Raw genomic sequence first — 24,745 nt, 5'->3', positions numbered from 1 at the left:
GCTACTAAGTCTCAAAGCTATGATCTGAACCCAGGACCACCTGACTTTGGATCATAGGCCCTTTCCAACTTTGCCACATGCAGCACTATACCATGAATTGTCCTGTGGCAGGCAACACTGAGTGTCCCCCTCTGTGGATGTACTCAGACACACTGAAATGAGAACTTCTTTAGTCTCTTTATTCTGAAGATGCCAACGTCCAGCTCCAAATGTTTTAATGCTTTGGACAAAGCAGTCTTCTTCAGTAGTTGAAGCAGGTGTAGTAATTTTATGGAAGTTTTCATTGACCACAGTTCACTCAGGCCTTAGAGTAATAATAATACTAAAACAAACCCAAATGTGTGGAGGGCCACACTCTCTCAGAGCTACAGGTAGTAAAGGAATTGGTCCTCGGAGATGAAATGTCAGCATCGATCTTTTGCTTCTATTTACCCAGCTCCCTTGTTTCTGTTATCCCACTTACCAAAATGTCAGTTGCTGACAATGTTCAGAAATATGTGTTGCCTGTGAGGATGGATAAATACCAGAGTGTTTGCTTTCCAAGAATGCACTACGTGTAAACCTTGGAAAGTCCTGCCCTAGCATATTTACATAGATGATGGAAAGCAACACATCTTATTTATCATCCAACATGTGAAAAAAATACTTTTTAGCATATACAACAAAAAGTAGATTATTCAGTCACAAAAGATTTTTCTAACAGATAACATAGTTTACTGTTTTCAATAATCACATCATTAGCAACACCTTGCATCTGAACATTAACATTGCATAAACCATTACATCATTAAATAAACACTAAAAATAATTACAGCAACATTATTTTCTAGAGCCACATGTTCCCTGAAGCACCAAGGATTCATTTTAATATAATTATGGCACCTCAAATGTATAAATATCAGCATGAATTTAAAATACTTTAATTAGAGAACACCTTTAGCTTTCATTGGGTAAACAGTTACTTTCCAACATCAATATCAGCAATTTACATAATTACATATTTGTGTAAAGGGCTTTCTTGGTCTAAATTATTTAACAGTTTGAATCAATATTACTGCCTTATACTAGTAGAGTTTTAAATTCAGACTATCACAGTTCCACTAAAAAAGAAAACGTCAGCTAAACACAATATGATGTGTATGAAGGAAGTCGTGCATTTTTTAGAAGTGGTTACTAATGATTTTAGGCTCTATAAAAATCAATCACCCTGCTGCCTCCCCTGAGTTTTACTGATTAGAAAATTACTCCAAGAAGCTAGTGACTTTCTCAAGGTCATCTAGCTCCTGAAATCAGAACTAAGACCAAATCTCACACCTCCCAATTCCAAGATCCTTGAGATGAGAGATCACATGTTCCTCATTCCTGTTCTGCCCTAAGGGCACAGAGTAAGGTGTCTGCTGACTTGAATGACCAGTCTAATACTCTAGCTACTCATCACGCTCTTGCAAATGTCTTGCTTTATGTTCAAAGCTGATATCCAGCTAAATTCCCAGTCTATCTGATTTCAACTCCCACAACCTCTGGACTAGCCATAAACCAGGAACTAAAGGGAATTTACTGGCCTCCTGGACCTGCTGTAAGTCTATGGTCCATGTTCATTCTGATTGTCTGGTGTTCTTGCCATAGTTACTGCTAAAGGCTGTGAACATAGCCCTGATTTACATCTAACAAACTTCAGACTTGACTTTAAGTTACCTCTCCTTTCATCTCAAAATGAGGGCAAGCTGAACCAAGAGATCTCGGTTCGATTCCCCGCCGGAGCACATGCCCAGGTTACTGGTTCGATCCCCAGTAGTGGGTGTGCAAGAGGCAGCCAATCAATGATTCTCTCTCGTCATTGGTGTTTCTAACACTCTTTCCCTCTCCCTTCCTCCTCTGAAATCAATAAAAACATTTAAAAAAAAAAAAAAGGTACATGCAGACCCCAGTCAGTTTGGCTCAGTAGATAGAGCATGGGCCTGCAGACTGAAGGGTCCTGGGTTCAATTCCAGTCAAGGGCATGTACCTTGGTTACGGGCTCGATCCTCAGTAGGGGCTGTGCTATAGGCAGCCAATCAATGTTTCTATCTCATCATTGATGTTTCAATCTCTCTCTCCCTCTCCATTCCTCTCTGAAATCAATAAAAATATATTATATGTAAAAGAAGAAGTACATGCATGTTTAAGATGATATTTATTGCCAAGGTGCCCTTCAGACATATGGCACCAATTTAAAAAAAAAATGAGGGCAACAATAATAATGGTTCTATTCATAGGACTTGTTGATTATATGAAATCATTTGCATAAGGTTCTTAACACAGTGCCTAACATCTAAATAAATTCTTAATTTTAGCTATTAATTTGCTTAAAATGAAAGAAGTCCGTGCATAGCTAGTTAATATGCTCAAAATGCCAAGTTCAATATATTTAAAATCTAAAATTATTTTTATGTAATTAGAATAAGAATAATTATAAACATAGCAATTATACTTTGGTAGAATCTTAACATGTTTACAAAGTGCTTTCTCACATGTTATTGAATTTATACAATGAACTAAAAAATAGTGGTTAGTCTTAGAGATTCTGTGGTAAAGATAACTCATTTAGTCAAAAGGGGAGTTATATATGATTTTAATTGGAGGAACACTACAGAAAACTTAATACACAATAGATTTCTCCAACCCAGATGCTACAGTGTCTGACTTCCAATACTATTGTAAAGATAATAGCTTTATTTTTGCCAGCTCTTCCTTTAAAATGTGATTACCTCTCTAACTGCTGACAGCTCAAGCTAAAGGCATGCAATATTTTTTTAAAGATATATATAATACCTACTGCCCCAGAGGCTTTGGGACTTCTTAATAAAATATAAAACAGGACAGCTGGGAATAAAAACAGAACAGAAACCATTTAAAAATAACAGAGAAGTAGAGAATATCAGACTTCAAAGAGTGAAAGGTGGGCACTGAATTTATTTTAATATCTTGGCAACTATGGCAGAAGTTGGAAGCATTTTGTGTAACATGGTCTATGTTTTCTGACCAAAAAGAAAAGTAAACATTGTCTGCAAATACATACTTTCTCCTGTGAACAAGTAGTACCTGAAACATTGCCAAAACTCTTCTGATTAAAGTATGAATCTCTTAGGATTGACTCATTGTCTTATGGGCAAGAGGTCAGGTGAGGAATGTAGAGCCTTCCCATCTAGTTAGGATTTCTGCCCCAGTCAAAATGAGAACCTGCCTGCCTTTGCCTGGTTAACTTTGGCCCTTCCTATGTGCATCACATAAAACCATAATTAGGCTCAGCTATTAAAATAAAAGAAAATGTATTGCAATTAATTTAACATGTACAAATCATTATTTGCCATCATTATCATTAAACCATAAGCTAAATTTCAAGTAATCAGAGTACTAATAATGAAAATAACAATATCATGTATTTAGTTTACAAAAATATTTCTACAGACATTATTGAATTTGATTAATTCAACAAATATTTATTGGACATTGATTATGTGCTAGATATATAAGCTAGTAGAGCATAGTATAAAATATAGTATTGTTCTTGCCTTCTCAGTCTCACAGTTTAGTGGAGGAAGTTAAACCTTGAAGAAATCACTAGCCGAATAATTAATAAATGACACCTGATAAGTGCCATGATGAAGTACAGGGGATTATAAGAGTGCCCAGTAGGGGAGACTGACCTAGACCAGAAGGCTAGGGAACGCTTCCCTGAGGAAGTGAAATGAAGCCAGGACCTGAGGAGCAAGTGGGTAAATGTTAGCCAAGCAAAGAAGAGAGTCAGCATTCGAAACCAAGGAAATAGCCTGTGCAGAGGCCCGGAGGTGGGAAGGGTCACAGACTCTCGCAGGAAGTGATGAGAGAACACCAGGGTGGCTGGGCCTCCAGAGCCCAGAGACAAGTCACATGAGATTGGAGAGAATAGGCAGGAAGACCAAGGGTCATATCATGCTGAGCCTTGAAAACTATGATCTTTTAAGGATTGAATCATAGGACTTTATAAATTAGTACATATTGGTGGGTAGTGAAGGGCAACACCGGCAGTAATACATGGTTTCATTTAGTCACATTAAAGGAAGCTGAATATCAAGCCAGCTAGCGTCAAACTACAACAACCAACAACTGTAAAGGAATTACCTTGGCTCTCTAGGTATCGAAATGACTTCAAAGACTAGATTGTCGGGGTATTGGTAGTTCACAGTCAGGATTCCTTACCTTAATTCTAATTCTGAGCCTACTTCTAGTCATAATTCTAATTTCTTCATGACTGTGAGAAAATCTTTAGCTGCTCTGAGCTTCAGCATTTTTATTTACAAAATGAAAATAATTTTTGCCTTACCTGGTTATTGTGAGGATTAAAAAAGAAAAACACTTTGCAATGAGACAATAAATGCTCAGTGTTGATAGTTTTATGAGTCTGAGTCATGCAATGTTTTTCTTAGTGAAATTGTTAAGTTCTAAAAGGTTTTGGAATGCCTTCTTGTATATGATTAAAAGGTAGCTTGGTGAGGCCCTGACCAGGTAGCTTAGTTATGTAGAGGTTTGTCCCTATAGGCCAAGGTTGTGGATTTGATCCCCTGGTCAGGGCACATACAAGAATCAACCAATGGATACATAAATAAGTGAGACAAATTGATGTTTCTCTCTCTTTCTCTGTCTCTCTCTAAAATCAATCATGTAATACTATATGTAAAACAATAAAGAATTTTTTAAAATAAAATGAAATCAATCAATCAATAAAAATTTAAATAAAAATTTAAAGTAGCTTGGTGCAATAGAAAAAGCTTTGGAGTTGGACACACCTGAGGTCAAATGTTAGTCCTGGTATTTCCTAGATGGGTGACAGTGGAATTCATTGAGCCTCAGATTTTTCATCTGCTAATTGGGGGCAATAAATTACACCCCAGTTGTTATTTTAAGTATTAAATGATATAACATTGGTGAGACTCAAACTATTATGTAATAGATCAGCAGTAAATGTTCCCTACTTTTAGCTCTTTATCCAAGGAAAAAAATATTTCTGTGTTGCATTTAAGAAAATAGTGTAAACCAATGGTTCACAGATTTCGAACCTGCATGGGAAACATTTGAGGATTTAATTTAAAATGCCGATTCTATTTCGGTAGGTCTGGGATGACACCCCAAGATTAAGTATTTCTTAAAAGCTCCCCAGTGATACTCTCCTCGCTGGTCCAAAGACCACACTATAAGTAGCAAGGGTCTAGAGATGATCTGGTAGTTTACAAATACCATTAGCCTATTATCTACCCTTAATGAAATTGCTGGGTCATATAATTCTGTGTTTAACTTTTTTTGTTTTTTAGAAATCACCTTTTCCATATTAGCTGCACCATTTTACATTCCCACTAGGAATACCTGGCTCTGTGAAAAGAAGAAAAATATTGTTTCTTAATAAGAAATCATGGTTTGGTTTGGTTTTAAATATATTTTTATTGATTTCAGACAGGAAGGGAGAGGGACAGAGAGATAGAAATATCAGTGATGAGAGAGAATCATTGATCAGCTGCCTCCTGCATGCCCCCTACTGGGGATCGAGCCCGAAACCCAGGCATGTGCCCTGACCAGGAACCAAACCGTGACTTCCTGGTTCTTAGGTTGACCCTGAACCACTGAGCCACGCTGGCTGGGTAGGAATCACTTTTTAAAAGACGCAATGGGCCCTAACCAGTTTGGCTCAGTGGATAGAGCGTCCCAGGTTCAATTCCCGTCAAGGGCATGTACCTTGGTTGCGGGCACATCCCCAGTAGGAGGTGTGCAGGAGGCAGCTGATTGATGTTTCTCTCTCATTGATGTTTCTAACTCTCTCTTCCTCTCCCTTCCTCTCTGTAAAAAAATCAATTAAAATATATTTTTTAAAAAAAGACGCAATGGGATTGCAACTCCTTTTGGAGCCTCTGATCAGATAAATATTTTCTGATCACATATTTTCCCCCAGAACATTATTTTCTTTTTGCTGCTGCTGGTTCAGTTATAGAACAGAAAGAGTTCATCCACCCGGCACTAGAAAGCTAAACAGAAACATTGAGAATATTGGCTATTTTATTGATCAATGGCGCCATCCAGAAGAACAGAAAGCCATTGCTCAGAAGCCTGAACTTCTTAATGGCATGTAGGTTACAGATTATATAGGTCAAAATCACAAGACACTGTGGGATGAGGGTTCCAGGTTGTGCTGGGAGCTGATTGGTCAGAGGTGAGGGTAATAAATCATTACTTCAGGTCTTGTGGACAGTACTGGGGTCTATTCCAGTGTCCATCTGTCTGGTCTCAAGGGAAAGTACCCCGGGAGTCATTCCATCTTAGGGCTCAGGAGCTGAAACATAACTTATGTCAAGATGTTGTCTTTAGCCTGGGGAAGTCCAGACCTTGTGACCATTAGTCAGATCCAGGCTACTGTCTGCTGCTGCCTCGGGGGTTGCTGATTATCACAGAAAAAGGGTAGGCCTGTAAAGAAACTCCTTTAGACAAGGAAAATATTAGTGTGCTATAGCAGAAAGAACAAAGCGTTTGGGTGGTATATCAGAAAGAACAGGGATTTGGGTTCATAAGATCTGGGTTCTAGTTCTGACTCCGGCTCATACTAGTTGTATGACTTTGAACAACCCACTAAGCCACTCTAAATCAGTTTCTTCTAGTGTAAACTAGGAATAGTAGAAAAGCCTTCCCCACTGATATGGAGACCAAATGAGATAAGGCATATCAGTGATTTTCATAGAGGAAACTGAAACCCCAAGGCAACACCTCCCAAACACCACCAACGCGCGCACACACAGGCATGCACACACACAGTAACCTTTAATACCGTGTTTCCCCGAAAATAAAACATCCTCCGAAAATAAGACCTACTTACAGGTTTCCTTCTGAGTGAAATATAAGGCATCCCCCGAAAATAAGGCCCAGGCTCTGTCTCAGAATGAAAATTAATTTACCGTAAACTGGTCGCTAGGGCCGCCCCGACTGGCGTCTAGCAACCAGTGACGTTACACAGAGTCCTGACGTCACTGCTGTGTGGAGGCGGAGCGGAGGGCGGAGTGAGCGGTGAGCACGGGGCGGGAGAGAGGAGGAGACTTTCTCAGATGCGTGTAGAAGAACAGGAGGATTAGAGCGGACGGGACGCGGTGAAGGTGGTGAGTGCTGGTCTGTCTCTGGTGACACTACCTGATGCTCACGGCCGCCTTCATGATGACTGAAGGTTCTCAGTCAGTGGCAGACCCTGCTCCAGCCCAGATCCAGGCCCCAGCAAGCCCAGTGACAGTCCCCAGGCAGGCCCCAGGGGGTAAATGTCTGATAAAGGGGTAGGGGGGATGTCTGGTGAAGGTGTTCAGTGGCACAGGGGTAGGGGGAGGGGGATCACTTAAAATGACACAGGAGGATCAGAGGGGACAATCAAAATGACACAGGAGGATCAAAAGGGGTTACTAAAATGGTAATCCCCCCTCTGATTCTCCTGTGCCATTTTGATTCCCCCCTCTGATCCCCCCTGTGTCATTTTGAGTGATCCCCCTCCCCCCACCTTGATACCCCAATTCCGTTTTTTTTACCCCTACGGTAGAAATGAGCGCAAAAAGAAAAAGCTACTCCGTGGAGTACAAGAAAGGAATCGTGGAAGACTCTTGGGCCAAAATCTTACTGCTTTCTGCAAAGAGAAGATGTTGAGTATCCGATTGGTCCAAAAATAGCAAGCAGAGTATGGTAACCTCATTGAACAAGTGGACAAGGGAAATGCTAAAAAGCGCAAGTGTGGATCAGGTCAGCAACCATTATTTTCCAAGCTGGAAGACCTGATCTGTGAATGGGTTGTTGACAGGAGAGCAAAGGCTTTGGTTGTGAAGAGGGCTCAGATTCAAGAATTTGCCCTTGCAATGGCACCACAGTTTGACATAGCCCCCGAAGACTTCAAAGCATCACAACACTGGCTGGATAATTTCCTTCAGCGAAGTGAACTGTCTTTAAGAAGAAGATCTACAACATTGTTTAGGTTGGAAGATACTCAAGTTATTAAGCGAGCACTTGCATTCAAGTTCTTTATTGATGATGCTGACTTCTCTAAATACAATGTTTCCAACATGATTGCTATGGATGAAACTGCAGTGTTTATGGGCCAATCATCTCAAACAACAATTGAACAGCGGGGTGCCTCCTTAGCGTACATTCCCTCCACTGCTTACGAAAGTGCACGTGTTTCCTGTATTTTGGCAATTCGTCTGGATGGCACTAAAATCCCACCTTAATCATTTCTAAGGGCAAGAAGGAAAAGATTGAACGTGTTTTGGGTGTTTTTATTCTTGAAACTGAAAAAGCCTGGGCCACACAAGCAGTTATAAGGAAGTGGGTCGATTTAATGCTGCTGCTTGTTATGCGAGGGAGCCAAAGAGGTCTGCTAGTCTGGGATGCAGCCAGCACTCACTGCGCTAAAGACATGAAGACATTTCTTCACGAAAGAAAAATAGATCAGATGATGATTCCCACAGGAATGACGGCCTATCTCCAGACTCTTGATATTGCAATAAACAAGCCATTCAAAGACAATTTGCGCATGGAAATTAATGACTACATTGAAAATAGAATGGAGAGAAATCAGCGTGGAAACTTTGTGAAACCTAAACTGCAAGAAGTTGTGACTTGGGTGAAGAATTCATGGGAGAAAATCACTGACAGTTGCATTGCAAATGCACTGCGAGCAGGCTACCTTGACAAGAAGTACTCATTTAAAGACAGTGCTATTGCTAAACATGAGAGATTTGGTCCACTGATTCTGAAAGAAATGGAGTCACAAGAAATTCACCAGGAAATTCAGGAATTGGATTGTTATGATGATGTTCCAGAATATGATGACATGATTCTCATTGAATAAATGAGTAAATTCTTGATACTGTAGGATTCACAGTTTGTCTGGTTTGTGTTGACAACTACCGTACTACCGTACCGTATACAGGTAATAAATTTCCTTTATTTTCATTTAACAATAAATGTGTACCGTATTCTTCTTCATGGAAAAATAAGACATCCCCTGAAAATAAGACCTAGCGTGTCTTTGGGGCAAAAATTAATATAAGACACTGTCTTATTTTCGGGGAAACACGGTAGATCAATACCACTTTTATTTGTTTTACACATTAGGTTTCTGTGTAAGATTGGCTTGAAGAAACCCCTCAATGGCTAGCAGAAATTGAAAACTGCTGAATTATATGGCCCCTCATTTCTTTCTCTGTATTCCCAACCTTTTTTTGCTCCCTCCTTGCGTCATACATAGAGGTCTTTCTAATGGAGTATAAAGTGGAAACAGGGCAACTCTTCTCTTAACCCCTCTGGCTCCTCCCAGGTAATTTACTTTTCTTCTTTCTTTCACTGCTAGATTCCTATAAGAAGCAGCCCCTCCCTCTGCTTCCATTTTCTTTCCACTGCTCTCCTTTTAGTCTCTTATTACCTGCATTCTGACCCAGAGACTCCATTGCAACTATGTACTTAAAATAAACTCACTAAATTCCATTCCCATTCTCTCAGCAGCTTTTGAAAATGTTTACTCCCCTCTTTCTTCCTCAACCCTTTCCTTTCTGGTGTTGGGAGAAATTGCTGCATAGCTCCTCCTTCTACGGCAGCTGCTTCCTCCTTGACTCCTGTCCCAGGACAGTGCTGGGTCCTCAAAGATCAGTTCTGAGCCATCTGCTCCTTTCCCTTCTGTCCCTTCCTCAGAAATATTGTCCAGCTTCACAACATCAGCTGTCACGTTGTGAAGAAACAAGTACCTCTCCTGAGCTCCAGTCCCCTGGCTTCAGTCGCCGGCTGGACATTTCATTTGGCATTCGGTGATATCGATAATTGAAATCATTAACCTAATCCAAAATACCTCCCCCTCCAGACTTCCTGTTTATGTTATGGCATCTGTACTGAAATTTGTACTGAGATGCCCTCAGACTTGTCTAATCCCTTGTTCTCATCTCTCTATCCCCACATCTGATTAATTACTAATTGCTATTGATTCTTTCACTCCAGTGCCTCTGAAATCTCTTCCTCCTACTTCACTTCTCTAACATTCTAATCGAGGCCCTTTAGCAGAACTATGCAGTAGTCTTTGTCTCCTGTGTCTGTCTTCCTTCAGCTTTTGTCTGTGTACCATTACTTTAATTCTGTCAATATCCTATTAAAAACCTTTAATTCCTCCCTTCTACCTCTAAAATACAATTCACACTCCTTAATCTGGCATGCCTAGTTTTCCACAATCGGACTTCAATTTACGTTTCCAGACATATGTTCTAAGTCTCCTTTACTTTAAATTGTAATTTACTTTAGTCAAATATTCTGACTCAATCTCTTGTCCAAGTTCCAAGAAGTGAGAGTTCCAAGAAGAGAGAGTGTTATAAACACATTTTGAATCAAAGGACCAACTCTGTCCAGTTGGCCACCATCTAGGAGTCATGCTCATGCTCAGGTTTGTCTTTTCTGAGTATGGAGAGAGGAGTTTTCTATATACGAAATACAGGCAAGAAGAAAACTATTTCTAGTTCAAATAAAATACTAAATCAGTGCTAGCACCAAGAAAAGGGTGGTGAAGAGGCTTTAGCCTCCTTTCCCTGACTTTATCCTAATTAATCTCCATCTTTCTTTAATGCACATGGACATTTGAAGTTTCCTCAGTCTTGTGCAAATATAATCTCAAGTCTCCTCCCCAATCCAGATAGGCTGCTGACCATACCCTCCCCGCTTCCTCACAGCAGCCCCTCAAGGTCTATACAGGATAGCACACTTATTGGATATTTGCTATGGCCAAATGACAACTGATTTAAGTTTGTTTATTTGAATATTTATGAGGCTAAAAAATATGATATTTATACTGATAATATTAGAACCCCAAATTTGATATCCCATGGGTATAGGGTTGATCCAATATTTTGCTTTCTTGACTCTCTTATCAATTATTAGGATGAATGACAGGCCATCCTATCTAATAAAAGAGTAACATGCAAATTAACCATCACTCCACTACACCCACCAGCCACGCCCACCAGCCAATCAGGAGCGAATATGCAAATAAACCCAACCAAGATGGCTACGGCCACAGAGAGTAGGAGGGAGGCTTGGGTTTCCCCGGCAATGGAGGAAGCCAAGCTTTCCGCCTGCCCTTGCCGGCCTAGGCCTCCACTCAATGCTACAAAGTTTCAATGATAGAAGATACATAAACCCAAACAGAAATGGCTGCTGCCACGGAGCAAGCAGAAGGCTTAGCTCCGCTCCAGGCTACAAAGTTTCAATTGTAGAAGAAAAATAAATCCCAGATCCCAGGGCCTCTGCTTGGGTTGCCAGGGGGCATGGCTGGCCTGCAAACCACCACAGGCCCCTCGCCCAGGCCGCCCCATGTCCCAAAGGAACCCCCACCCTGATCCGGGACACCCTTCAGGGCAAACCAGCTGGCCCCCACCCGTGCACCAGACCTCTATCCTATCTAATAAAAGAGTAATATGCAGATTGACCATCACTCCAACACACAAGATGGCTGCCCCCATGTGGTCAAAGATCCTGCCCCCATGTGGACACAAGATGGCCACCACAAGAAGGCCAGCAGGGGAGGGCAGTTGGGAGGGACCAGGCCTGCAAGGGAGGGCAGTTGGGAGGGACCAGGCCTGCAAGGGAGGGCAGTTGGGAGGAACCAGGCCTGCAAGGGAAGGCAGTTGGGGGTGATCAAGCCTGCAGGGGAGAGCAGTTAGGGGTGACCAAGCCGGCAGAGGAGGGAAGTTGGGGGCAACCAGGCCTGCAGGGAAAGGCAGTTGGGAGGGACCGAGGCCTGCAGGGGAGGGCAGTTGGGGGGGACCAGGCCTGCAAGGGAGGGCAGTTAGGGGTGACCAGGCCTGCAGGGGAGGGCAGTTAGGGGCAAACAGGCTGGCAGGGGAGCAGTTAGGCATCAATCAGGCTGGCAGGGGAGGGGTTAGGGGGTGATCAGGCTGGCAGGCAGAAGCAGTTAGGGGCAATCAGGAAGGCAGGCAGGTGAGCAGTTGGGAGCCAGCAGTCCTGGATTGTGAGAGGGATGTCCGACTGCCCGTTTAGGCCCGATCCCGGTGGGACATCCCTTGAGGGGTCCCAGATTGGAGAGGATTGCAGGCTGGGCTGAGTGACACCCCCTCCCCCGTGCACGAATTTCATGCACCGGGCCTCTAGTACAGTGTATAAGAAGCCAGAAAGACACTAGGTATGACAGCTGTTAACTCACTTATTTTGTCTTTACCAAGATATTTTGGATTCTATATTGTCCTAACTAAAAGTTGCTGTTCATGTCATAGAATAAATATTTAACTTTAGCATTAATATGAAGAATCATTTTAAGAGAATGGGGAAAGTATTGTGCATCTAATAAGCAGGTTAAGAACTTGATATTGAAATGAATTTGTCAACAAAAGTAAGGAAAGAATTTGGAAGTGTCTTCACATTGTGTAAGAGAGAGAAATTCTATAATCTAAAGAGAAATTGGAGAGCAACTAAGTTAAACATCCTTATTATTCTTTTTTACAGTTTTATTGGATAGATTTCACATTCCATAAAATCTACCCATTTAAAGATTATAGTTCAGTGTTTTTTAGTATATTCACAGAGTTGTGTAAACATTTTCTGGGCTAAAAAGAAATCTGAAAACATAGCCCCTGGCAATTATTAATCTACTTTCAGTATCTGATTTGCCTATTCTGGATATTTTACATACATGGAATCATAAAATATGTGGTTCTTTTGTGCCTGGATTCTTTCATTTAGCATAATGTTTTCAAGTCTCATCCATATTGTAGCATATAGCAGTACCTGATTTTTTTTTTTTTTTTATGGCTGCATGATACTTCATTGTGTGGCTATGCCTCATTCAGTTTATCCATTCATCAGTTGATAGATATTTAGGTTGTTTCTACTTCTTGGCGATAATTACTAATGCTATTAAGAGCATTTGTTTTAAGGTGAACATATGTATTTATTTCATATATATATATGTATATGTAATTGTAGAATTGCTAGGTCATTTTCTAACAATATGTTAAACAATATCAACTCTATTCTTAATGTTTTTAGGAACTGCCAAACAGTCTTCTGAAGTGACTGTGCCATTTTACATTCCAATTCCTCCACATTCTTGCCAACACTTGTTATTCTCTGTCTTTTTTATTTTAACCATTCTAGTGGGTATAAAGTAACATCTCATTGTAGTTCTGAATCATCCTTATTTTTAGCAAGAGGAAACTGAAGCCTTGAATCTTATATTTTGTGTCCCAACTAGTCATGGGAAAAATCTGACCTACAAGCTGTGTTATCTTAGAGAAAGATATGAGAGAATACCTCACTACTAGTAATTGTTACTCTTGGTTACTGGAAGGTACAGAATTAGGAAAGGAAGCAGGGAGACACTATTTTTTTTTTAAATATTTTATTGATTTTTTACAGAGAGGAAGGGAGAGAGATAGAGAGTTAGAAACATCAATGAGAGAGAAACATCGATCAGCTGCCTCCTACACACCCCCTACTGGGGATGTGATCGCAACCAAGGTACATGCCCTTGACCGGAATCAAACCCGGGACCCTTCAGTCCGCAGGCCGACGCTCTATCCACTGAGCCAAACCCGTCAGGGCAGGGAGACACTATTAACTTGTTTCTTTATACTCACCTATTGCTAAAATGAGCATTGTATATATTTGTATTGCTCTAATAATTAAAATGAAAATATATTAAAAAAATAAAATCCATGTCTTCTAATTTCTAGTTCTTAATCCTTTGGAGGTTTGGACTATAAAGTCTTTTTTGCATAAAAATTATATACATATGTATATATAATATTGATATTAGATAATACATTTATAATGTTATACATATATAAAATCTTACTTAAAATATTAGCAAGGTCAAACTTGGCCAAATAGAATCTGAGTGTTCTGTGGCAAGAGTTACACAATGGCTAATGATTTGCTAGAATGTCTGAATAAAAGTGTTACACTTTCAGCGTTTTCAGGTTATGTAGCAGTTGGCTGGAAGAAATTTTTTCTTATGATTAAGATGCAATAGAGATATGGTAGGTCATATTATCCTTGCTATCCTTGAACATAGTTTAATAAATAGAAAGGCTTATGACTTGATAAGCACAAGTAAGCACCAGGTTGTGCCATTTGGACAGATTTGCTGCCCTGTGTCTGAGGACTGTTTTTTCCAATCTAGAGTGACACATAATGTATAGAAAATCATTCATACGTTATTCCAACATTAAAACACACAATAAATTTAAGTAATTTCCAATGCTTAATGGCAGTAAAACCATGTGGATTAAATAGAGTTTAAGTGGTTAAAATTTATGATTTTTTAAAAATGAAGCCCAGTGGATCTTCTCAAAACTCTTTTGATATAATATTTTATATATCCATGTTGCATCAGGATATGCAACAAACATGACAGATTTAATATGCTTTCCATAATTTTATTTTTTAAAGTACTATATTGTACTCCTTTTCAGTTTGAGCAAAACTGCCTAGTACTTTTTTAGCAGAGAGAGAGAGAGAGAGAGAGAGAAACAAATTGGGCAGGATCTTAACAGTCTCTTAACCCAGTTATTGCTTACTGCTAATCAACTATACTATATACTACCTGTAAAATTTATATTGGAGAATGAATGCCTGATAATAAATACTCTCAAAAAAAGGGGTCTAACTTAAAAATGAAAAGATAAAAATTCAAACAATCTTGGAAATAAAAGAGACTTACTCTGTGCTTTTCCTGCAATACCAGTACCCTTCATTATGAAAGTCAGTCCATAGGAAACCATAAAAGTGAATAGCACTTTATGAGGCTTTATGAGGCTTTATGAGGCTCTAGGTATGTGCTTGGGATAGATAGGATCAGAAATGACCCAATTTCAAAAGGATAACAAAGAATGCAAATTCCAAAGACAAGAATCTTCCACCAAAAATGTGCCTTTGCTTGCCCCAGAACTTCAGACCTTTGGAATGAAGAGTAAGAATTAACTAATCATCATAACAAGGATTTATAGAGGCAGAACCAAGAAAACTGGTTCTAGAACACATAATAATCTATCGCTTTACATGTCTCTGACATTAGTTTCAATTTCTAAGGAGATGAATTTGTAAATATACTTAAGATGAAAAGTAGGCTCCCCTGGTCAGAGCCTTAGAGGAATAGGTAACGAAGACAATTCAATTCAATAATCCATTAAGTATCTTACTCTACGTTTTGGGTTGTGTAGTTTAGATAAAATTTCCCTAAGATAAATGGAAGAATCCATTTAAAAAATCTAGGTGGCAAAAACAAAACAAAACTAGGCTTTAAAAAAAAGTTTAACATTAATATTCCTTCAGTGCTAAGCAACTAATAAGATATTTTAGAATTGGAGAAAGATAGTGGAGCTCAATAAATTCAGTAAAGATTTAATTATATATTCAAGTCACATATTCTCCCCTAAGTAATATCACCTAAACCTGTTCCCATTATATTCACCAACAGAAAATGTATTTTTTCCAATATTTGTTCTGCTCCTTGCTTAGCTTATAGTACCTTGACTTTTTACCTTTTCTTACTAACTTCATTTCTTATTTGATTAGCTCATTGTGTCAGATGCCAGGGCTCAGCTTGACTTAGCTCCTCTCATCTCATTCAGAGGCAGGTCCAGGTTTTGTACAGACAGAAGTTTACATAATTTGGGGCCCTCTTGAAAGAAAATAGTACAAAATTACAATTGCAAAATAAGGTAAAAATTAGAATAAGAGAAATCACAATAAGTTTTAAAATTTTTAAATGCTGAGAAATACCACAAATAATACAAACTCCAGGAAAATCACGTTAACTGCCTGACATACCATTATAATACTTCTAGATTTTTTTGGTTTAATACTCTTTAGTAGCTTCTTTAGACAAAAGCTATTTTGTAATATCATCTTTTATAAAGATAATGGAAAAGCAATTCAGTTTTTCCTCCAGCATAGTTCATCAAAATTTGTTTTGTTTGTTTGCTTGTTTTATTCTCACCCAGGATATGTCTTTTATTGATTTCAGAGAGAGAGGAAGGGAGAAAGAGAGAGAAACATTGATCCGTTTCCTCCTGTACCCATCCCAAATGGGAATCAAACCTGCAACCTAGTTATGTGCCCTGACCAGGAATTAAACCCACAACCTTTTGGTGTACAGGACAACACTCCAACCAACTGAGAAACCCAACCAGGGCAAAATTTGTTTTAGATATTGAAATTTAGGATGTATAAATCATCCCAACCTCATGCATAGACATACTTACTGTTTTGAGTACTGCTACAGGTTTGTGCCCTAAAATCAAAACAATTTTGATCAATTCAATTTCACACAATTCCTATCAAAAAGAAAGACATATATGGTGTCTCGATAACTGTAGATGTATCATCACATATATTCCAACTGGAAAGCTATAGTTATGCCTAAACTTCAATGCACACGGAATCCTCTGCTTACAATTTTATACATCTGATGATTGGAAGAATTTTCCAGAGACTAGCTTAAAATATTTAAGACACCTTTCTCCACCACTTACCTACATAGTCTTGGGAAGAGGTGCAATAGGACCCATTTGTGTGGTATAAACCTTGGCTTTGCACCTTTATGTCATGATGCTGGGTGGGTCAGCAGAGTGGGAGGTAGAAGTATTCCCAGAAGCTATTCCTTCCCAGGACACATAGCTAAAATTTAACTAATTGCAGAAATGACTGCAAACCATCCTATCTAATAAAGAGGGAATATGCTAATTGACTGCCATGCCCTCAAAGATGGTGGGGCCCACAGACACAAGATGGTGGCGCCAGTCCCCTCAGCCAGGCAGGTCCACCACTCCACGTGCCTGCCTCCGGAGTCCCCTAGTCCCCTCAGCCTCCCCAGCCACCCAGGGTGGGCCCGAGGCACAGGCAAGCCTCGGATGGCGGCTGCCCAGCTGCCCAGGGCCACCCGAGTCTCAGGTAACCAGGGCCGGCCGAGGCTTGCGCTGCCAGCAGTGGCAGCAACAGAGGTGTGATGGGGGCATTGCCTTCCCCTGATCACCAGGTCGCCTCCTGCCCCTGAGGGCTCCCAGACTGTGAAAGGGGTCAGACCGGGCTGAGGGACCCCCTCAAGTGCATGAATTTTCATGCACCGAGCCTCTAGTATAAATATATTTTATGAAACCTAAACAGAATGTATCATCAATTGAACTTCCCTTACCAGAATTCTTTAATGCCTACAGCCACTGTAACATACCTAACATGAGGGCAGGTGCTACAGAAAGGTCATCAAAGGGGTAAGAGACTACTGTTAACTGAGGGTGAATGTCTTTATTTTGCGAAAACATATGACATGTGAACACATTGCTAAGGCCTTTTCCAAAGCCTCAAAAATGCCTGTGCAAAAAAAGGGGATGTGGCCGAAACCGGTTTGGCTCAGTGGATAGAGCGTCGGCCTGCGGACTGAAGGGTCCCAGGTTCGATTCTGGTCAAGGGCATGTACCTTGGTTGCGGGCACATCCCCAGTGGGGGGTGTGTGGGAGGCAGCTGATCGATGTTTCTCTCTCATCGATGTTTCTAGCTCTCTATCCCTCTTCCTTCCTCGCTGTAAAATATCAATAAAATATATTTTAAAAAAAAAAGGGGGGGGGGGGATGTGGATCTTCAGCATCCCCAACTTCAGTCTGCTCTTGATCTCATTTTGTCTCCGTTATTGAATGCTCATTCTGTGAGCAACACATGATGAAGCAGAAGCATATACATGGCCACACAGAAATAAATCATGTGTTGTAAAAGTAGTTAGTCTGCTTCTCCAGAAGAAAAAAAACTTTCACTATTATAGTGAATAAACTTTAGAGTTGGAGCCATATTCCTCTGAGTGTTCAGAAATCTCTAATAGAATTGTCTGGGGTAAATGAAGGGAAATAGCCTAGTTGAGAAAACAAGGAAGAATACCATGGGAATGAAACTTCAGTTCAATCAGTGAGAATGTTCTGAGTGCCAGCCCACCTTGAATGCTAGCCCAGGGCTGTTATCACACGTGTGTGGCAGGCAAGGCAGCAGGTGTGGCCTGAAAGTAAAGAGGCACCAAAGGGGAGATGGAAACATAAAAAATGAACTATGCTATCTTGACAGTTTATGCCTGGGACTGACCTTACCAGGTGCCCTAAAATAAATCTAGATGTAGACTCTGAGGTCAACCCAGCAAGTTGGATTTACACTACCAGAAGGAAAACAGGCAGTATTAGAAAAGTGTTTTAGCTTCCTACATAAAATTTATCCTTCAAATTAGATCAAGATTTATTTGCATCTGAAGACAGGAGTGATTATATGACTTCTTAAGTCATTCATCATCAATCTATGATATAGAGAGAAGAATGAAAATTTATTCTCAGAGAAAGATGAATGACGTATATTGTAGATCTGAGGACTATTCTTTTAGTGCTTCCTATAAATCATCTAGGCTATTTAAAGCCTTTCAGTATTTAAGATGTTATAATTTTCCCACTGGAGAAAACAGAAAAGAAGCAGCAAGACCATTTTAAATGTGCTTTGAAAAACCATAGAAAAATCACCCAAATATTACTCTCAAATATCTTTTCTTTGGGTTCTTCCTGAGTAATTTTCCTATTTCTATTTGAATCAGAATATAACAGAATTTTGCAAGTATGTCTAAGTAATATATGAAATGTGAATTCTTAACAGGCAGTTAAACTAAGAAAACCAACACTTCTTTTGCAGCAGTCTCTCTAGACAAAAATTACAGCTTTAATGATCCTTAAAACACTGAATTAGAAAATCATGGAAGTTCAACTGCACCTAATACTTTCTTTCCTCGGAGATTTGACCTCTTGGCGAGGTAAAGCTTTCTTTTTCTTTTTATTTCTCCTTTGTAAAGGTGATGCCCCCAATAATTTTCTCATGTTCCTCGTCCCGGTGATGTTTCATCTTTCATGGCAACACATGCCCAGTCTATTATAAATAAACTAAACAATTACTGGTTGCTTTAAAAAAAAAAACTGTTACATAGTTCCTTAAAACATCAGATATTTTATCTATTTTCCCACAAAAATGAATAAAATATTGGGGTGGGATATTTTAAAACATGAGCATCACATGAAATTTAGGTCAAACTGGGAAGGTCAAATAACACACTAGAGATTTTAGTAATCAGAGCCAAGATTATGTAATGACAGCACTCTCCTTTTCAGCACTTTGCACTTGATGTTTGGGAACACGACTTAGTTAAAAGTCACCTACAGAGTTAAATGGCAACAACGGCTTTTGAAAAAGAGCCTTTCAAATAATGTCATTATTTTAAGAAAAAGAATCTGAAATTGCAACTATATGGAAATATTTACCTACTAGAGGCCTGATGCACAAAGATTTGTGCAAGAATGGGCCTTCCTTCCCCTGGCTGCCAGCACCACCTTTGCTCTGACCAGAGCCCCCAGCCGCTCAGCGCCTGCATATGCAAATTAACCCGCCATCTTTGTTGGGTTGATTTGCATACTCACTCCTGATTGGCTGGTGGGTGCTGCAACAGTACAGTCAATTTGCATCTTTCTCTTTTATTAGTGTAGATCAGTGGTCGGCAAACTCATTAGTCAACAGAGCGGCAAACAGCGGCTCACGAGCCGCATGTGGCTCGCAAACCGCGTTTTGCCAACCACTGGTGTAGATCAACAGGACTGGAAAGCAACATGCATAAATTAAAAATGAGAGAGTAATTTTTTTCCCCAAAAAAATATTTTAATAATGATTTGAAAATGGGGGCATCAGCCCAGTGGCCCACTCACAGCAGCCACAGGCCGGGCCTCTCAGTCAGCCATACTGGGCGTCAGCCCCATGCAACGGCATGTAACAACCATGGTCCCACCACAACAGAAGGGTGCGTGCAGCTTAGGGAAAAACCTGGAGCACCTGGCTCTGGTGGCCAGAGAGGATTGTGCTGCTGGGCCCCATAGGATGTCTCCTTCATAAGGCCATTTCCTCAAGACCAGACGTAGCTGATCTCCTTAACACAGAGAAACAAACCCAGAGAACTAAAGGAACATGTTTCAAATGAAAGAACAAAATGAAACCTTAGAAAAAGAACTAAATGAAATGGAGATATAAGCAATCTAACTGATAAAGACTTTAAAGTAAGGGTCATAAAGATGCTCACTGAACTCGGGAGAAGAATGGATGAACACAGTGAGAACTTCATTGAAGATATAGAAAATATGAAAAAGTACTAATCACAGTTGAAGAATACAAAGAGCAAAGTGAAAATATATGTAGAGGGAATCAAAAAGAAGATTAGATAATAGAGAAGAATGAATTGACAGCCTGGAAGTTTGAGTAGTAGAAGCTGAACAGCAAAAAGAAAAAAGAATTTTATTTTATTTTTTTAAATATATTGTTATTAATTTTAGAGAGTAAGGGAGAGGGAGAGAGAGATAGGAACATCAGTGATGAGAGAGAATTATTGATCGGCTGCCTCTTGTACACCCCCACACTGGGGGTCAAGCCCACAAGCCAGGGAGGTCCTGACAGGGAATTGAACCGTGACCTCCTGGTTCATAGGTCGATGATCAACCACTGAGCCGTGTGGGCCGGGCAAAAAAATAATTTTAAAAACAGGATAGTTTAAGGGACCTTTGGGACATCAGATGTACTGAATTCTCATTATAGGTGTCCCAGAAGGAGAAGAGAAAGATAAAAGGGAAGAAAACGTATTTGAATATATAATAGCTGCAAACTTTCCTAATCTAAGAAAGAGAAGAGACCTCAAGTCCAGGAAGTACAGAGTCCCAAACAAGATGGACCCAAGAAGGTCCATACCAAGACATATTACTAAATTATAAAAAAATTAAAGATAAACAGAGAATCTTAAAAGCTTATCAAGAGGAAAGCATAAGACCATAAACTGATTTTCCAGCAGAAACTTTGCAAGCCACTTCCAATGCATAATAATTCTTTTAAAAAATAGAGCTTCTATCAAAAATATCTTAACATTTCCCAAAAATGTAGGACATGAGCCTCCTAAATTAAAAGGATCCACTGAGTGCCCAGCACAATGAATTAAACATAAAAGTAGCCCAGCCGGTGTGGCTCAGTGGTTGTGCATCAACCCATGAACCAGGTTTGGTTCCCAGTCAGGGCACATGCCCAGGTCGTGGGCTGATCCTCAATAGAGGTCATGCAGAAGCTGATCAATGATTGTCTCTCATTAGTGATGTTTCTATTGCTCTCTCTCCCTCTCTTTCCCTCTCAGAAATTAATAAAAATATATTTAAAAAAATTTTAAACACAAAAGCATATCATGATATTTCAGGATGCCAAGGTTAAAGAAGATTCTAAAGGTTTTCAAAGGGGCAAAACAAGATTTACATAAAATCATGTTTTCAGAATGGCATTTAGACTTCTTGGTAGCAGCACTAGATGTTAGAAGACTATGAAAGCAACACCTTCAAATTTAAGGGGAAAAATTAATCCTAATCTAGAATTCTGTATTCAGACAATCCAACCAAGTATGGGGCTAAAATAAAGTGTACACTTGCAAGGTCTGAAAATTTTACCTTACCATGTATGCTTTCTTAGGAGGCAACTGGAGGATGTGCTTCACCAAAACAAAAGAGTAATCTAAGTAAGAAGGTATGAGATCCTGAAAACAAGATCTCACAAAGCAATGCAATGGAGGAAAATCCCAGGATGACTATTGTGTCAAAAAAGTAGAATGGGTGGTGGGCAAAAGGTGGGAAAATGGGGGACATTTGTAATAGTGTTTACAATAAAATAAAATAAAAAGTAGGATGGGGTTTTCAGGAAGTAGGTCTCTAGAAAACTTAGAACAAAATATTTGAGTTTAAGGAAAATGTAGAAAAGAATGAGACAGATGTTGGGAAGTTAGGGGAAAAGAATAAGATAAGTACATGGGTTATTAGGTTAATGATGAAATGAGACCATTAGAAGTACACCAAATACACATTTTAGATGAGTGTAATTGTGTCACAAAAAGTAAATCTGAAATTTTATTTCTTAAATGTAATTATTTTATTACAGTTTTAGTAATCAAATTTTAGAAGTTTGACATGAAAAATATAGTGAAATTGTATTGTCAGCAATTTGATTGATATTTCAGGTATCATACTCCACAATTGCAATAGGTGCTCACCTTCAATAAAATGTGCACTGCAGAAAATTTTTTCAGAAAAATATATTATTCAATAACTTATTTTTTAAAAGGAACTATGTCTCTTGCTTAGGCAAGTCTCAAAATTTTTTTATTTACAGAAATGATGCATAATCTACCGCAGTACTTTCAACAAGCTTTTCATTTAAATTTTAGCCTCTGTAGGCTCAAAAGCATAATGAATGATCTACTTCTTTAAAAATAACATTTTGAAATTCTATAGGTTTTCATTTTCCATACTGTTTTTGCTATAAAAAAAGTTATATCCAGTTTTTGCTATCAAAATATGAGTTATGGTTGAGGTTCTTCTATACATTGTTTATATTACTATTACATAATCTCAAAATAAATTTGGATTTAATTGAAAAACAAAAATATCTTAACTGGCCAAAATATAAATTAAATCAAGAAATAAAACTCACACACACACACATACACACACAAAAAGGTACATGTAGAAGTAGAGAATAGAAACAATGTCCTTTCCCATCCAAAACAAAACAAAATTCATTTTGAAAGAAACTTTATGTTTAAGGCCTCCAAAAGATGGGTGTGGAAAATCAGCAATTGGAATGAATTCCCAAGAATTCATTTTTGGAGATTACTTTTGAGAAGTTTGCTGTCTCATTTCTAGAAGGTTCCATTTTGAAAGACAAAGTATACTAATCTTTATTGCTTTACTGGAATTTAGAGTTAAAGGCAGTCTGATAAAAACAGATGCTGCTATCTGCCATTGTAATCTTAATGACTGTTATCAGCAATTCTGCAGCTCTTTTCTTGAAGCAAAAAGGAAGCCAGTTTGGTTTGTAATGTGGGTATTATGGCTATCTTCTGGTCAGAATTGGACAGTGGAAGGTCAAAATATAGTAACCAGCCAGACATGTGTTTCTAAGCAGCCTAGCTTAGAAAGATGATCAGTAGTGTTAAGAGTCTTTTAAGTCTAATTTAAATAATTAATGTTAAAAAAAAAATAGTCCTCTATGGTCTTGGCAATTTACTAAACCTGTTTGAGGATTGTTTTCTCATCTGTAAAATGTGAATAAAAATATCTAACTCTTTTGGAGGTTGTGAGAAATAAATGAGACAATGTTTACAAAGCACTTAACAAAGTACGTAGCACGTAGAAATGACTTGAATAAATGGGTAACTATATTATGTGGATAATCAAACTTGACTGAACCTGTTTTGCAAAGGCTGCTCTCTGAGAATATTTTTTGAGCAGATGACTGCTCTAAGTCAGGAAAGGAATTCAAGAGAGCAGACCCAGGATATTGCTGGGAAAGCAAAAGATCTTCTATAAGACTCTAAGTCCCATGAAGGACTGTAAATATATATATATATATATATATATATATATATTCCTTTATGGACATACTAGAGGCCCGGAGCACAAAAGTTGTGCACGGGTAGGGTCCCTAGGCCTGGCCCTTGATCAGGGCAAATCGGGGCCTTCAGGCTGCCAGCTGGGGCCTTCCTTCATTCCTCACCAACCCCTGGTGGTCAGTGCAAGTCATAGCGAGCGATCAAACTCCCAGTCTCCCGGTTGAACTCCCGAGGGGACACTTTGCATATTAGCCTTTTATATATATAGATTGTGTAAACTTATTGTGTAAAACATTAGACATTTTTAAAATTTGAAAATTTTAAGTGGTATGAAGTAAGTTAAACAAGAAACTTGAAATCAAGATAGATATGATAAAATAATTAGAAAGGTGCTCTCTCAACAAGGAGAAGTGCAAGGGGCTTTTACTAGGAGCTACAGTGGATACAAAAAGGAACCAGACATGAATTCTGCCTTCATGGGACTTACTAGTATAGTCTGAGGAAGAGTTAAGACATGGCCACTGGACAGAGCAGTAGGCATTTACCGCTTTATTTTGCTGCTCAGTATCTGAATCCTCATGAATACAGGGACTCTGCCATTCAATAAATTGTTCTTATTGTTCTTTTTCTTTAAAATAACCAAAGTTGGCTACTGTATTTGCAACCAAGGATTCTGACTGACTCAGAAATCTGAAATTTGTCTTTTTGGGAAAACTTCATGGGGGAGGGAGCACTTGAGTTGTATCATGAAGAACATTGGCAATGTGGTACAAGAACATTTCAAAATAATAAAATTGCATGAATAAGCAAAGGCATTGTGTGGGAGATTTACTCATTCATTCTTTCAATATGCATTTCTACATACTGTGTATACAAGGGTGGGCAAGATAAGGTAGTAGTTGGAGATTGGGGGAAAGGAAAAAGGGTGAGGGGAAAGGGTTGAAATGACAGTACTATTACAGAACTGAAATGGGTTAGATTTGTAACTGACTGGATGTGGGCAGTGATGATGGGCAAGGGGTTCTTCACCCAAGTGAACAGGAAGGCAGTCATTAACATAAGGGAAACAGAGGAAGTAAGTTGGGCAAGGAAGATGATCATTTCTATTGTAGACTTAGTGAATTTGAGGTTTAAAGGGGCAACTTGGGCCCTGACCAGTGTGGCTCAGTGGATAGAGCGTCAGCCTACGGACTCAAGGGTCCCAGGTTTGAATCCGGTCAATGGCATGTACCTTGGTTGCGGGCACATCCC

This window comes from Plecotus auritus (assembly GCF_963455305.1).
Source record: "Plecotus auritus genome assembly, chromosome: 11".
In the NCBI taxonomy this organism is placed as follows: domain Eukaryota; kingdom Metazoa; phylum Chordata; class Mammalia; order Chiroptera; family Vespertilionidae; genus Plecotus; species Plecotus auritus.
Note: the sequence above shows the minus strand (reverse complement) of the source record.